Source organism: Macaca mulatta, chromosome 5, assembly GCF_049350105.2.
Source record: "Macaca mulatta isolate MMU2019108-1 chromosome 5, T2T-MMU8v2.0, whole genome shotgun sequence".
Lineage (NCBI taxonomy): Eukaryota > Metazoa > Chordata > Mammalia > Primates > Cercopithecidae > Macaca > Macaca mulatta.
In genome coordinates, this window is record NC_133410.1 from 52000365 (window position 1) to 52018073 (window position 17709).

Consider the following 17709-nt stretch of genomic DNA (forward strand, 5'->3'; position numbering starts at 1 on the left):
TTAGTTTCCCCATCTGTAAAGTTGGGATAATCATAGCCACCTCATAGTGTTGGAAGATCAAATGAGATAATAAATGAGAACGCGCTCTATAAGTTGTAAAGTGCTATATGAGTTTTAGCTATGGAAATGGGGATTAATTTTCGGAAGTTAGAGAGTCTCTGCACTGTCAGTTTTAAGTTGCCCTTTCCTTTTTTGCTCACTTATGATGAATGAATTTGTTTGTAGGTTTTACAACAAGAACACACACACACACACACACGCAGACACAAACACACACGCGCACACACACACACACGATTCTTTGTAGATTTCTAAGAATGTGAAATCTTCATTTTTAAAATTGTAGAACCACATAGTTCTGAGAGGTTTTGGCAACCTATAGCCCATGGACCCAATGTGGCCAGCTTCCTGTTTTTGTAAATAAGTTTTATTAGAACACAGTTTATTGGAATAAGTGTACCCGCTTGTTTACTTGTGGTCTATAGCTGCTTTCAATGTGCAGTGACAAGAGTTGAGTACTTGCAATAAAAACTGGATGGCGATCGGGTGCAGTGGCTCATGCCTGTAATCCCAGCACTTTCAGAGGCCAAGGTGGGCAGATTGCTTGAGCTCAGGAGTTCAAGACTAGCCTGGGCAACATGGTGAAACCACATCTCTACAAAAAATAAAAATAAAAACTTAGCCAGGCATGGTGGCTTGGGCCTGTTGTACCAGCTACTTGGGAGGTGGGAGGATCACTTGAGCCAGGAGGTTGAGGCTACAGTGAGCCACGATCTTACCACTGTACTTCAGCCCGGGAGACAGAGGGAGACCCTGTCTCAAAAAAGACTTATAGCTTACAAAGCCAAAAATATTCACTATCTGGCTTTTTATAGAAAATCATGACCTTTCAATTAGATCAAAGGATTTTGGTAAAATAAAAGGGTTCAGTGACATGGACATTTTGATACACCAGTGATATAAAAGGTATAGCCTTTCTAAAGGACAATGTGGAAATATGTGTCAAGAATTTGGAATCTTTATAACCACTTTTAGTCACTGAATACAAGTACAATGAATGTTAACAGTGTTTACTTCTGAGATATGGACTTCAAATGCTTTTGAAACAAACAAAAGCTTTTCTAACTTTTAAAATTCTCTGCTGACATTTAAAAATCTTCATAAAGACCAGATAAAAACACAAACAAGTCAACTTACATGATGTGGGTGGGAAAATATGCTCCTAGTTCAATGCCGTTTTAGTGGTGGTTATTTAGGGAGCTACAGAGTAAAGCCTTTTGGTATGTGGATGAGCATCCTGTAATGTATTTACTTATTTTTCAGCTATAGAGCCTGTTTAGTTTTCTTTTAAGTTGAACAGATTCTAGGTGTTAAGTTCCTCTGTGTTTCTTCCAGTGAAATGCTTCTGCTTCCCTTGTAATTGATTACACACACACACACACACACACACAAACACACCTTCCATAGACCCAAAAGGACAATTCAATATTAGTACCAATTTGTTTTTGAATCTGTGCTGTCAACTTTTCTTTTTCTGGAGCAATTCATTTCATGTTGAAAGTCCTGATATTTAACTAACAGTCTTTTCTTTGGTAGACAAGAATTATGGTGGCTGGATGAGTTATTTTAAAGATTCAACAAAATTGTTTCTGATAGAACAGCTACAATTGCAATAGCAAAACTTTGCCCTCAAAAGGAAAAAAGAAATTAAAAAAGAAAAAGAAATGGAATACAAGTTAAGAGCCCTTGCTATGGCTTAAAAAATGACTTTAAACTGGAATCTATTTGCATTTATTATTCTTTTATAGTCAGTATACACTATAGTGAGTGTAGTCAGTGATAGATCCCTTCATTGGTATCTTACATTCTTCCTCCAGAGATAAATGCATCTGGGAAGGTGGTAACCATAGCAACCAGGCACTATATGAGAGTGGCAAACTAACTTGGAGGTGTGCTTAATATTTTCTTGGTGAGGAAACCTTATGTAAATGACTTCTTTTTAAAAAATAATTATCTAGGAATGTGCTGTGTCAAGTATCATAACGAATGCACTGTAAGAAATGCTACTAGTCGAAGGCACTTGCTTAACCTTCAAAGTTCAGTTTCCAGTCTGCACAACTGTATTAGAAGCTCTGGGGTATTCTAAATACAAAATGCGAAGTGAGTGTTATGCAGAAACCTGTGTTTTCTCACATTTAGAGGGGGCAATTTTGGTGATTACAAAGTGACTTTTGCTTCAAGAGTCAGGAACAAGGCTCATTAAAAAAGACTGTATTCTGTGTATATACTGATGAAGATAAACACGCATGTATAACATGATTTATAGATGAATATGTCCCTGAGTAGTGGTGGAGTGTTACTGTCTTGGCAGGACTGGGTACCTGAATGAAAAGTTTTGAGAAAGGCCTGTCTTTCCCACATACAACACAAACACGGCACAAGATGGTATTTGCTTCAGTATAGGAATGGAATGGGTATTGTTTCTATTTTTACTGTTAAATTTTTCTGCAGAATAGGAAAGCTCACTAAACTGATGATTAAATCAGAGAATATAGACAAAGCATGAATGAGTTAGGATGTAGGAGAAAGGTCTCATTGTACTTCATTTTCTAGAACAAAACTCAATGGCAACTCTTCTCAAATAAAAAGAAGCCATTCAATTTTTAAGGATAAAACATTAATGATGACTCTTCACATTTGCAAAATGTAGCACCTTCATTCCAAGGATCATAACAATCATAACACATGGGGGCCTTGTTGTTAATTATACCTTGCCCTGTGAATTAAATAACAGAGCAGATTTTACCAGATGGGGAAAAATGTCATTATAATACCTAAAAGGGTGTGTGTGTGTGTGTGTGTGTGTGTGTGTGTGTGTGTGATATGTAGATACTTATATGTGAGTGTGGTTGTGATATACATGTATGTATATATTTTGAGATTCCTATGTATGTGCGCTTGTGATATATATGTATGTTTACATATGTGCATATATGACATACACATATACACATACATACTACAGAATTATTTGCAATAGCAGAAAACCATGAACACAAATGTTTATCAGTAAGGAATGGGCTATGTAAATGATGAGACTATACAGCTTTTTAAAAGAAAGAAAGAAATCTCTGTGTTAATATGAATGTTTTACAAGATATAAAATTAAGTAAAAAGAAAAAAGTGCCGAACAGTATGAATGATTCCATTGACGTAAATAAAAGGATATATACAAAGACACACATTTACTAGTCAATTTCAACTTTTTGGTTTTGGGAGGATACATAAAAAATTTTGTTAATAGTTAAATGTGGGGAGAAGGAGTAGAATTTGGGGGAGAGAGAATTCTACATCTTATATTATGTCTTTCTAAATTACATGGATTTCTATGATGTGCGTGTTAGACTTTTGTCATTTAAAAACATTCAGGTTTAACTAAGGGGTAGAACTTATGTTTTGTCCTATACACTTGTCAGCATTTGAAAATATCTAATGTATGTTATTGAAAACAACATTTGTGAAATATAGTGACAATTGACAGACTTTTTAGCTATGTGAAATAGGAATAGAATTTTAGTTTTCCTCCCTTTTTGTTCTACAGTTAATAATGAAGTCAACGGAAATGCAATGCCATCCTGAGCCCTCCAGTCATTTCTGTTATCCACGCTGCCTACCTGTAGAGAGTAAATCCAGCAGAGAATGCTCTCTGCAGTTATATTTGACAAATGTATTTAACCACCACAGTCCCTGGTTATAATTTCACATCCTGACAATGCACAGAGTTGAACAGATCTAATACCCAGTAGTCTGATAATTGAAGACTTATAGTTCAGGGCTTAAATTTTCTAGTGTCTTCAAATTCCATAATTAAGAGAGCCCAGAATTAAGAGAGCTGTGAATGCTCTCACACAGAAGAAAGCAGAGAAGGAATGAAAAGATTGGTGTAAAATCCAGTTTCAAGTAGGACCACCTATAACGTTTGATTTCTAAATTTTATGTAGATAGTATGTCTCCAATAAGTATATCAGTATAGCACTAACCAATATATAAACATTTGAAGTCATGTTTTGAGACAAATCAGAAGGAAATATTACTAATACCTCCTACTTAGGCCCTTGTGATTTAGACAACTTTGGAGTTAGCTCATTTTTACCTTATCCATAGAATCAATATTGTGAGAGAGATTAACCCCAAGCCTCTAGGACTGCCCTATCTGGGAATTCATTGGTGGACTGCAGACATGCCAAATGGCTGACACTAGAGGCTCAAGCAATGTTGTCTTTATCTACTTATTTCTCTCCCACTTTGCATGTTTGTGTAATTCTCTCTTATAGCATACATGCTTTTTTTTCTTGTAATAAACAATGTTTCCTGCAAAGCCTCAGATCATAGTTATACTTTTCTGTCAAACAGATAAGGAGAGTTTTTTTTTCCAATGGGCATTATTAGAGTGGTCCAGGGAGGACCTCTTGGGCTCTTGAGGATCATGTGGCAGTTCCATAGCCAATCGTTGGTTTTAGAGCATGTGGTTCTGTGACTGGCCTGGCTTGGCTGCCCACTTCTGTAGCTGAGACTGATGACTGAGGTGATATCATGATTGGCAGCCCGACAAAGTTCTCCTAGGGAAACAAGAATAGCTGTCTCTATGAAGAAACAGCATTTAGGAAATGAAAAACTACAGCTTTCATAGTCTGCTATTGGTGACGTCAGGAGCTATTGTTTCCCCTTCATGCTTATCTTAAATGTAACTCTGTTCAATCCTACTTATATCTACAAGTGGACTGAGGCAAGGATTAACAGGGAATTTGGGAACTCCAGTTTTCTAGTATCTCTTGTTAATATAATACATTCTTAAATCTATTGCCTCCTCCGTGAAGTCTTTCTCGTATTTTGAAGTATTGAGGATCTTCAAAGCCGTGACTATTCTACCGTAATTATTTTTAAGAGATCTTTGTCCTCCTAACCCTGAAATTAATAAAGATTGATGAGAAACATAATTAAAATAAAAAGAGGTTTAATAAATTACTTATGTGGCGCATCAAGCAAAAACCAGACCTTAATCATGAACATAGAGTTTATATCTTGCAAGTGTACTTTTATTATTTTAAGAAGGTGAAGGGAAACCCCAAACTCAAGAGAACAAACCCCAGTGGGAGATTTGGCTTTTAGGACCAATTGTTATATAATCAGAGACCACCATTACTTTATGGCATGGCATTGGTTAGAGATGAATGGAAGATATCTGAAAAGTCTATTTCTTTTCTTTTCTTTTCTTTCTTTTCTTTCTTTCTTTCTTTCTTCTTTTTTTTTTTTTTTTTTTTTGTTTTGACAGAGTCTCACTCTGTTCCCCAGGCTGGAATGCAGTGGTACAATCTTGGCTCACTGCAACCTCCACCTCCTGGTTTCAATAATTCTACTGTCTCAGACTACCAAGTAGCTGGTACTACAGGCCTGTGCCACCAGTCCCGGCTAATTTTTGTATTTTTAGTAGAGATGGGATTTTGCTATGTTGACCAGGCTGGTCTTGAACTCCTGGCCTCAAGTGATCCACCCATCTTGGCCTCCCAGTGTGCTGGGATTACAGGCATGAGTCATCACGCCTGGCCTGAAAAGTCTTTTTCTATCTGAAAAATTATTAAAAATTTTTACACACTGAGTTCTTTTTTGAATGGGGTATTGTCATCAACCGTTTGGGTAGCAATTCAACTAATAATCTTGTCTAGAACTCTAGGTGCATATTTCTTATTTCCAGGATTGTTTCAAGGATAACTCTTACTGGAAAGCTCTGATGCAGGACAAATTCCTTCAAGTTGTTCTTCAGTTAAAATGCCATCTAAATGGCCTGAAAGCATAGTTTAGACAATAAATTATAGAATATCAAAGCTATAGAATTATCACTTTTTAATATATACTTTCAGCAGTTTCTTTCCTCTTTCTTCTAAAAAATGCATATTTGAGTCTCTTGGTCCAATATTTATGAGAAGAAACAAGTGGGTTTCAGGCATCGTTATGTTACTACAGGAGGCAGTAGTTAAGATCATACTCGTAATCCTAAGGTTTAATTCTGACTTTGCTGTGTGACATGATTATCTCAATAGATGCAGAAAAGGCCTTTGATAATATTCAACATCCTTTCATGCTGAAAACTCTCAATAAACTAGGTATTGGTGGAACATATCTCAAATTGTCTCTGTTTGCAGATGGCGTGATTCTATCTTTAGAAAATCCCATTGTCTCAGCCCCAAAATTCCTTAAGCTGATAAGCAACTTCAGCAAAGTCTCGGGATACAAAATCAATGTGCAGAAATCACAAGCGTTCCTATACACCAACAACAGACAAGCAGAGAGCCAAATCATGAATGAACTCTCATTCACAATTGCTACAAAGAGAATAAAATACCTAGGAAGATAGCTAACAAGGGACTTGAAGAACCTCTTCAAGGATAACTACAAACCACTGCTCAAGGAAATAAGAGATGGCACAAACAAATGGAAAACCTTCCATCCTCATGGATAAAAAGAATCAATATTGTGAAAATGGCCATACTGCCCAAAGTAATTTATAGATTCAATGCTATTACCATCAAACGACCATTGACATTCTTCACATAATTATAAAAAAACTACTTTAAATTTCACATGGAACCAAAAAAGAGCCCATATAGCCAGGACGGCCCCAAGCAAAAAGAACAAAGCTGGAGGCATCACGCTACCTGACTTCAAACCTATGAGGCTACAGTAACCAAAACAGCATGGTACTGGTACCAAAACATATAGACCAATGGAACAGAACAGAGACCTCAGAAATAACACCACACATCTACAACCATCTGATCTTCAACAAACCTGACAAAAACAAGCAATGGGGAAAGGATTCCCTATTTAATAAATGGTGTTTGGAAACTGGCTAGCCATATGCAGAAAACTGAAACTGGACCCCTTCCTTATACCTTATACAAAAATTAACTGAAGATGGATTAAAGACTTAAATGTAAAACCCAAAACCATAAAAACCCTAGAAGAAAACCTAGGCAATACTATTCAGGACATAGGCATGGGCAAAGATCTCGTGGTAAAAATGGCAAAAGCAATTGCAACAAAAGCTAAAATTGACAAATGGGATTAAATTAAGCTAAAGAGCTCCTACACAGCAAAAGGAACTATCATCAGAGTGAATAGGCAACCTAAAGGATGGGAGAAAATGTTTGCAATCTACCCATCCGGCAAAGGTCTAATATCTAGAATCTACAAGGACCTTAAACAAATTTACAAGAAAAAAAAACAACCCCATCAAAAAGTGGGCAAAGGATATGAACAGACATTCTCAAAAGAAGACATTTATGCGACCAACAAATATATGAAAAAGAAGCTCAACATTACTGGTCATTAGAGAAACGCAAATCAAAACCACAATGAGATACCATCTCACACCAGTTAGAATGGCGATTATTAAAAAGTCAAGAAACAACAGATACTGGCGAGGCTGTGGAAAAATAGGAACACTTTTATATTGTTGGTGGTAATGTAAATTAGTTCAACCATTGTGGAAGACAGTGTGGCAATTCCTCAAGGATCTAGAACCAGAAATATCATTTGACCCAGCATTCCCATTACTGGGTATATACCCAAAGGAGTAGAAATCATTCTACTATAAAGATAAATGCACACATATGTTTATGGCAGCACTATTTACAATAGCAAAGACATGGAACCAACCCAAATGCCCATCAGTGATGGAATGAATAAAGAAAATGTGGCATATATACCATGGAATACTATGCAGCCATAAAAAGGAGTGAGTTAATGTTCTTTGCAGGGACATGGATGAAGCTGGAAGCCATCATCCTCAGCAAACTAACACAGGAACAGGAAACCAAACATCACATGTTCTCACTCATAAGTGGGAGCTGAACAATGAGAACACATGGACACAGGGAGGGGAACAACACATACCTAGGCCTGTCCGGGGGAGGTGGAGTGGAAGGGGAGGGAGAGCATCAGGACAAATAGCTAACACATACAGGGCTTAAAACCTAGATGATGGGTTGATAGGTGCAGCAAACCACCATGGCACATGTATACTTATGTAACAAACCTGCATGTTCTGTACATGTATCCCAGAATTAAAATAAAAAATATTAAAAAAAGATTATACTAGTTAAAAGTCAGAGAATCCTATGATTTAATTCTGACTTTGCTATGTGACAAGTTTCTTGGACAAAGTTGCTTTACCTTTCTGAGTCTGTTTCTTTCTCAGTAAACAATAGATGATAGTGCTTAGATAGTATTGTTGCAAATGCTAATGAGTAATATTTGTAAAGGATTTATGTAAGAACCAGGTTTGTAGTACATGCTCATAAATGTACATTTGTTTAAATTCTTATTTTGGCTATTATTATACTTTTTATGTCATAGGAAAAAAACCTGTGAAAATCTATGTAAGATTGTGTTTTCTTCTTTATCGACTTCTGATAAAGAAGTCTATATACTTATTTATGGACCAAGCTACATGAACCTGTCTGGAATCACTGATTGTAGAAAATTTTTTGTGGTATGTAAGGTGACTACTTTAAGTTTTGCTTCAACCTCATCAGGCATCTCTTTTCAGATGTTTCTCTACTTGCTCTGAAATTGTAAACATGTTGTCATTATGTCACTGAGTGATCCCTGCTCCCTCCTCGCATGGGAAATTTTTATCAGAGCTTGGTTCTGGGAAAAACTTTATCTCCCTTGGGAAAGTAGTAGGTTTCCTCTTCTCATATCAAAATGACTTATACAACTTATCACATTTTCCTTCGTCTTGTTTGTCAGGAAGATTGTAGTTAGTCTTTTCACTCAATCACAACCACCTGACTCATTGTTATACTTTGGATATTTACTTTTTCCTCTTCTTTCCAATTAAAAATCTTATTTTAGTAATTTATTTTGCCTTACTTTTGCTGTGCTTCATATAGTTTTGGGAAAGAGGTGAGGCAGAAAAAATATGCATGCATATGTATATACATCCTCATATAGAACTATTTTGTTAATTTTTATTTGAAAGTTTGACACACACGTTTAAGTTTTGATATCAGCAACCCCCTTAACCCAATTAGCTCTCTTTTGCCTTTGTTCATTTCTTTCACGTTTGTCCAACAAATATTTCTTGTGTCCAATTGATGTGATTTTTATTTTTATTTTTAAATTGACACATAAAAAATGTTATGGGGTAAATAGTGATGCTTCAATACCTATAATGAACAGTCATCCACTAGGGTAATTAGCATATTACCCTGGATTTCATCACCTGGCGCGTGTATTATTTCTTTGTGTTGGGAACATTCAATATCCTGCTTCCAGCTCTTTGAAACTATATGATATGTTATTGCTAATTACAGTCATCTCACAGTACAGTGCTATAAAACACTAGAACTTATTCCTTCTATCTGACTGTAGTTTTGTATCCTTTAACAAATCTGTACCCATCCTCACCCTCTTCCTACCCTTCCCAGACTCTAGTATCCTCTGTTCTTTTTACTTCTACGTGATCCATCTTTTTTAGCTTTTACATATGAGTGAGAACATGTGGTGTTTAGCTTTCTGTTCTTGGTTTGTTTCACTTAGCAAAATGTCTGCCTCTTGTATCCGTGTTGCTACAAATGACAGCATTTCACTCTTTTTAATGGGTGGATAATATTTCCCAGTATATGTATACCACATTTTCTTTGTCATTCATCTATTCTTGGACACCTAGGTTGATTCCATATGTTGGCTATTGTGAATAGTATTGCAGTAAACATGGGGGTGCAGATGTCTCTTTGATGTACCGATTTCTTCCTTTTCTTTAGAGAAATGCTCAGTAATGGGAAAGCTTCTGTACAGCGAAGTAAATAATCAGTGGAGTGAAAAGGCAACCTATGGTATGGGAGAAAATATTTCTAATCCAACAGGGGATTAATATCCAGGATATACTAGGAACTCAAACATCTCAACAGCAAAAAACCAAACAGCTTGATTAAAAAATGGGAAAATGATCTGAACAGACACTTCTCAAAAGAAGACATACAAATGGCCAACAAATGTATGAAAATAATTCTCAATATCCACTAATCATCAGGGAAATGCAAATCAAAACCACAGTGAGTTATTATCTGACTCCAACTGAGGATGGCTATTATCAAAAAAACAAAAAGTAACAAGTTCTAGCAAGGATGGGGAGAAAGGGCAGCTCTTATACACGGTTGGTGGGAATGTGAACTAATACAGCCATTGTGAGAACAGTATGGAGGTTCCTCAAAAAAACCACAGATGGACTGGCTTTCGGGCGGGCGAGGTTTCCATAAAAAGGAATCGAAGTATTATCAGTGAGCCTATGTTCTACTATGGGATATGGACTCTTGAAAGGAAGTACAGACCTAATGAGGTCAGAGTTGCTTCCATTTAAAAAGTTTAAAATTTGATAACCATGCTGTTAATTTTGATGGAAAAATGATAGTCTAGGAAAAGACCTGGGCTTTTTTTGTTGTTGTTGACATTATTGCTGAATCTCATGGGATTCCACTAGCTTGCCCACAGCCTCAGGTGAAATTGGTTTTTCTGTTCGTTATCTTGGTGCCTTTTCTACAATAGCTACAAATAAGATATCCTTTCATATCTGTGAAGAAAGGGAATGGATTTGATTTTGTCACATCCCTGACTGTGCTCTTAAAGACAGGGAGAAAATATAGCTTAAGAACCTCTGGTTGTTGAATCCCATTTTCTTGTCATTTTATACCATACTTTCGGGATGTTTCTCAGGGCAACTTACTATCAGTGCTCAATGTTGTCCTGTTTTCCTTCCTGTGGTTCTTTTTTTTAAAAGACAACAAGAGGCCTTCTATCCTATTTCATGAGGAAATACAATGTATTATTAATCATGATTATTTTATTTATAAGTCAACACTGCTTTGGAAGGGCCAGAACCCCACTAAGGATGATTCTTCCTGCTTTCAAGTCAGGAGCCTCTTTAGGGTTGTTTCTTTTCACCTCAGAGAATGTTTCTTTACTTGAACATAATAGTGTATTTTATTTAGGAAAGCTGTTCTTTTGTGTTAGGGATAATGGTACTCATTTGGACTTATTTTCTCAATGTCTGTTGAACTACCACAGTGCGTTTTATGCCATGTTGGGCCCTGGACTGAATGTAGCCGCCTTATGCCATGCTTTTAAACTCAGTAAAGTCTAGAAGTAGGAATATAAGATAATTAAGGAAGTGATATCATTTTTGTTGATCTCTTAAATTTGAGTCTAAGAACAGGTACTACATATGGAGGGACTTTAGTATTTGCTGTTGATCCTGATTATTAAAGTTGGGGTGACCAATTATCTCAGTTTTAGCACTGAAAGTCCTGAGTCCCAGGAAACCATTCAGTCTCGGACAGATTAGGATATTTAGTAACCCTAACTTTGAAGCTTAAACAGAACCTGTGCCATAAAATAACCATAATGTGGTTTTAGACTGTTGGATCTTAATTTCTAGTGAGGCTATCTTAAGCACAGTATTTTACTTGCAAAGAATAGATACCTACTTATTAGCTTAAGAAAAGAGAGTTTATTATAAGAAGTCTTATGGAAATCAAAGAAAACTGAGCAATCACACTCTAGGAAAGGTGAGACTCAGGGTGATTCTGAGGATCTCCGTAGCTCAAGTTCAAGGAATTTTAATCTAGTATTCTGCCATTAATATGAGCTAGCTCCAAATTCCCACACGTTCTATGTCCCTTAGTTCAGATATGAGCGAACAAGAATCTCATTGACTCAAACGTGCCTGTGGACGGGTTCCTCTGAAGTTTTTATCCAAACTTCATTTAGTAGTGGCTGGGAGCCCAAGTAGGAATCACTGCAATTGACTGCCCAGCATCTAGCTCACCCCAGGTACCGTGGTAATTCATTCCCTTTGCCTGTAGTTGGTTTGGGAATGTGACCCAATTCTGGCCAATGAGACCTGAGGGAGGATTTTCTGGAGAACTTCTGGAAATAGTTCCTCAGTCCTTGGACTGAGACATGATGTCCTTTTGGGTACTGCTATATCTACTTGTATTGTCTGGAATTATGGCACCTATTGGCTATTGTGAATAGTGCTGCAGCCTGAGGATGAAAGCAACATAAGAAGGGCAGAGCAGAGAGAGAGAAAAATCTTGAGTCTTGAATGGCATCTTTGAGCCACTGAATCAACCAGTCTGCCCCGCCTCTGGATTCCTTGTAATTAGAAAAATGTAGAAAATTTATTATTTAAGCCATTTCAAGACATGTATAATGTAGCCTGTATCCTAAAATATGTAATGCATCCTAACAAACACCAACTGGGTCGTGGGTTGGCAGGGCTCCTCCTTTGGATGGAATATATTTGTTAGGAAAGCAGGAGAAGAAAGAAAATGAGAGGTATAATTTCTACATGGGTAAACCAGAGACGTACTACAGCTCTTCTTTTGTACCTCTGCCTTAATGACTTGTTGCTTGTTTTGAGTGTGCTGGGTACATTCCCTCCATCCTTAAAGAGAATAAAAGATCCTATGACCTTTTACCCACAAAATATCTTGGCTCTAGTAATAATCTAAAGAGGGCCCAATAGTCAATGAGCCCTGCTACCTATTAGCTGCCAGAAGGAAGGACCTCAAAAATAGAGTCATCATGATAGATTAGACATCTAGTATTAACTGAATTATAATTAACCCCATTCAGGAATGTAACTTACCTGGTTACTCAGAATACATTTAGCAAGCAATTCATCTTAGAGCATATGCACAGAAGTTTATTAATCAAGGGTAAATAATTTGCAGGTATTTGACTGATATATATATATTTAAATAGCCAAGTAGTCATTTGATAATATCTATTTTTATAACTGTCCGGGCTTAAAATATTGGGGCCATGTTTTCATGTTTGTGTCATTGAGATTGTTGATTCATCTGTGTGTTAGAATGGAAGAATCTTGGACTTCCCCAAGGGAAGAAGGAAGCTCTATTTAAAGGAGGATATTTTTTCCAGATCATCCAAGAGCATATCTTTGAAAAATATGACTGACTGTTAAAGCACATGGTCAGCACTGGCTTCACAGATGTGTGATCTATGCAATTACACCCACCCCCACTCTCAGATGGACCTCTCTGGGTTAAATATTCTTCTATAGCCATTTTGAAATTCTTAATGATTGTGAGCAAGGAGTCCCATAGTTTCATTTTTCATGAGATCCCATGCATTGTCTAGCTGGTCCTGTATAGGATTCTGTAGTTTTTTTCTTGTAGATTTGTTTGGGTTCTTTGTAGGTTCTGGATATTAGCCCTTTGTCAGATGAGTAGATTGCAAAAATTTTCTCCCATTCTGTAGGTTGCCTGTTCGCTCTGATGGTAGTTTCTTTGGCCGTGGAGAAGCTCTTGGAACATCACACACTGGGGCCTATTATGGGGAGGGGGGAGGGGGGAGGGATGGCATTGGGAGTTACACCTGATGTAAATGACGAGTTGATGGGTGCTGACGAGTTGATGGGTGCAGCACACCAACATGGCACAAGTATACATATGTAACAAACCTGCACATTGTGCACACATACCCTAGAACTTAAAGTATAATAATAATAATAATAAAAAGATTCTATAGTTGTCTGAATCTGGTAGCATCAAGTAGTTATATTCTTCGTCCTGATCAGGAAATAGAATTTTGAACATTTCCCTTAGTTCTTATCAAAAGCTCATAGAACAGCATTTGAAGAGACTGTCTGAGGGGTTTGTGGCCTCTCCAAACTCTTCTAAACATGCTAAAATCAATTTCTGGATTAAGCCAGACTGGGTACCAATAGTGTCTGAACCTCATCATTTGCTGCTCTCCTTCTCTCTCTCCCATTGCTTTATTGAATTGCTCTTTGGCAACCAGCCCTCATATTGAAGGTTGTCTAAAAAAGTCCATGTGACACTCATAGTGTATTTGGAAAGATGTTGAGGGTATTTATAACCTTGTCCACTATTCTTACCATGAAGATCAATAAAAGATATTTCTGTTTGTTCTAGTACCCAAAATGGCTGTGTTTTCTTGACCAGTTTAACTGCTTTATCTCTCAGAATCACTTGATTGTGTTGCCCTATTTGTCTTGGTTGCTAGGAAACTTGGAAACATAACTTACTACTAAATTCACAAACCTCATATTTTGCATTTTGTGTGATAACTTAATCTTTGCTTTCATCTTCTACACCTAATTTTCCCCCTGCCCTCATTTTCTCACCTACTAATTTTTTAATAGCATTCTATTTTTGTCCTAATGTACAATTTTGTAAGCTTTCTTAAGTTTTTTCTGGAATATGGTAATACCCATACATTACCTATTAAAAAATTACTTCTTGTTTATATCATGTTTCCACCTGGGAATATATAAGGGAAACATTTTTAAAGTAGTGGTAAGATTGGAGGAATGAAGAACAATGATGGTGTTTTATTATGTAGAGATATAAAAGAGTACTTTTACAGTGGTGTTAATGTGAAATATGATAAGAAAAATATTTGGTAATAATAAAATATGACTTGAAATGGATAGACTCTTACCCTGTGTAATCAATTGTATTTGAGTTTCAATTCACAATGACTCTTGGAAAAAATTCTTCCATCTCTTTGTGTCTCCTTCTGATCTCTGGAGTGGATATTGACATAAGATATGTCTCCAAATATTTATGAGAGGTGTTTAATATTACTAGAGTTAAAAAAGAATTCCTTCAGTATAGCTATTTTTGTAAGCACAAATAATGATTGTTGATTTTTAATAAGGCTACTATTACTTCAATATTTCTTCCATTTATTTTTGGTAAAGAATGGAAGATTGTTAGGATAGTGGTTATAAAATAACTTTAGGAAGAAATACATGAAATTGTGATATGTAGCTGTTTTTTCTTATTTTGAAACTTACATTGTCTTATTTTTCTCATGACATTTTTTTCTTATAATTCATTCAGTATTCATTCAAAAATATTTATTCAGGATCTATTATGTACCACACATTGTTCTAGATGATAGGAATACATCAGTAAACAAAAAACACCCTGCCCTCATGGTGCTCACATTCTAGAGATTTCCTCCCAAGCCATGTACATTTATTTCTTGAGTGTATGTCCTTTTTTCAATGCTGTATTTTCCTATTAGTATGTTAAGATCATCGTTACCTGAGATATAACAGTTATCCATGTTTAGGGTTTTTGTCCTTCTTTACTGATCGGATAATTAGAAGTTTCACCCAATTTGCTAGTGAACTACGTGTTTTACTGATTATGGGGGTTATGTGATGTGCTTGATTTGCATTAATTTGCATAATTTTCTGATTAATCTACATATTAGTCTTTTGACCTTTGCACTTCTTCAAATATAGAGGATAATTAGCCTGCACAATTTGATAGAAAGAATCTACATCCACTATTTTTTTTTCTTTTGCCTCAATTAACACACTTCCGATAATACATAGATTTTCTTCCAGGCTAAATATGAATAAGTTACTTTCATTCTGGTAGGCACTGCACCATTGAGTATTGTCCATATTTAAAAAAAAAAAAAAAAAAAAAAACAACGCCACTTTTTGTTCAAAGCAAGTAGAAAAAATGTTTTAAGGAATCTGTTAAAGGAAGATAGAAATGTCTTAGCCTCAATAGCTTCCTTGTTTAACTATTTAGAGGGAAACAAAAGGGTGATGCTATTTGCGAAAATGCATGAGTTTGCAGTTAGGATTCAAATGAATATGTAGCACAATGCCTGGTTAGATGAGGATTTGAAGTTTCTTTTCTTGAAGCAATGATATTTAACTATGTAAGTCATTTCTCTGATGAGATGGAGAAAAGCCACCTAGAAATAGCTTTGTTCCAGGATAATTATCCTGGAGGGAAGGAATTACGACCTTTCTTTGGGTGGCTTGACGAAGGCCAAGGAGATGTTAAGCTTTGACCTTATACTTTTTGAGGCTCACTGTTCTCAGAAGCTCTGGTGGATTAAGATGGCTCTAGGATGCCACTTACTTTCCCCAGCCTAAGGGAAACTCATGAGGAAAAGAGAAGTCTCAGTTGGCAAAATGAGTTCAACAGCTGGACTTACATGTCTGGTTGGAGAGCTGACATTAACTAACAGGTTTACTCTACCTACTACCTTGACGTTGCTTTAGGAACAATGGCTGGTTGTGTTACTGTAGCTAAAGAACAAAGACCCTGGGCTTCAAGAGGTTCTCATTCCTTGGGAAAACCAGCTTGGCCTGTGCAAGATCTGAGCTAGCTGGTGTAGCCCTCAAACAATGGGGAAGGGCCTTGTGGGCTGAGAGAATTTTCAATAGCCATGTTGTGTGGCCACCACTAGAGCAACATCAACTGAGGAATGAAAATGACTAGTAGGCTGAGTGGGCTGAGCGGAGTTTTTGACTTTCTTGATGCAAGGCATTTGGAATATGAATTTTTAGTAAACTTCTAGAGTGTGTGGTGGGTGCTAGAGAGACACATTTTTAAATTTGAAAAATAAAAGAGATGAAGTCACATAATCTGATTGCATGTATATTAGTCCATGTCAAGATGTTTGCAAGTGCATTGGCTGCAACCACTTTTCTAAAGCAGCAAAACATAGTTGTGGACACTGTAACATTTCAGCTAAGCAGCATCTGCAGACCAATTGGTGAAATAGCTAATCAGGTCCTTCCCGTAATTAATGTGAGTGGTATCATTTTGAATTAAATTGTTACCACTTGATTGTGTCTATACATCTTTGTGTAGTTCTTCTTACTGTCGGAGAAAGTCTGTGTATCGTTTTAAATCCAAACAGTTCTATAATTTTACAATTCCTCATGAAGTGTGGAAAAAAGTGTTTGGTCTCTTCAAAAACTACCTCAAACCACTTCAATCTATGACCTTTTTCTATTCTTTTCTATACATAGAAATAGTTTTCTTAGGATCTAAGAAGGGCTTTATTTGGTTCTCTTGGCCTAAGTTGTCACATCATAGGGTTTTAGTGTAGAGCTCTTGTTTTTCTGTGCCCTTAACACTCCAGTAGACATTATGAACTTTTTTTTTTCATCTCTGTTAAGATTGGTTGTAATGCCCATGGGCCCCAGCAAACTTCCCAAGGGCATGCATGTTACACAAGAGTGGCTCAGCAGAGGGTGAGGACTGGTTTCTCATGGAGCTGAAGGGTGACCTAGAACACATTTCTCTTTCTGCACCAGAGATGATGTGAATGTGCACCTATTTTAGTTTTGGCTTGAGGTTGGAAGAAAAAAATAAAAATTGCCTCCTCTGATAATTTCTTAGGACAAGCCTCCATTCACGTAGGATTGGGACTTGAATACACACTATCTTAGAGGTGCCAAAACACTCCAAACTGTGTATTTAGTGTGAGATGGTCCTGGCTGGTATGGCCTCCAGGTGGCAGGTAGAAGCAAAATGAATTCTGCCTGAAGGTATGCACTTTAAACAGGACCTCCAACATTCCCACAGATGATGTTTCAAGTAAGATGAACTCATTCATAATTTAAAAAGTCCTTATAGACATGAGAAAATAAGCACCATGAGAAGTAACAGTAATGAAGAACTATAGAAGCAAATCTATAAAAACTACAGCACTGAAATGATCAGATATTAAATACATATAATTAAAAAGTTGAGGGTATTCATTTTACTATCAACAGTAAGATGAAGATGCCCACTATTATTGCTCTGTATTCTCCACTGGGGCAGGAATGAATCA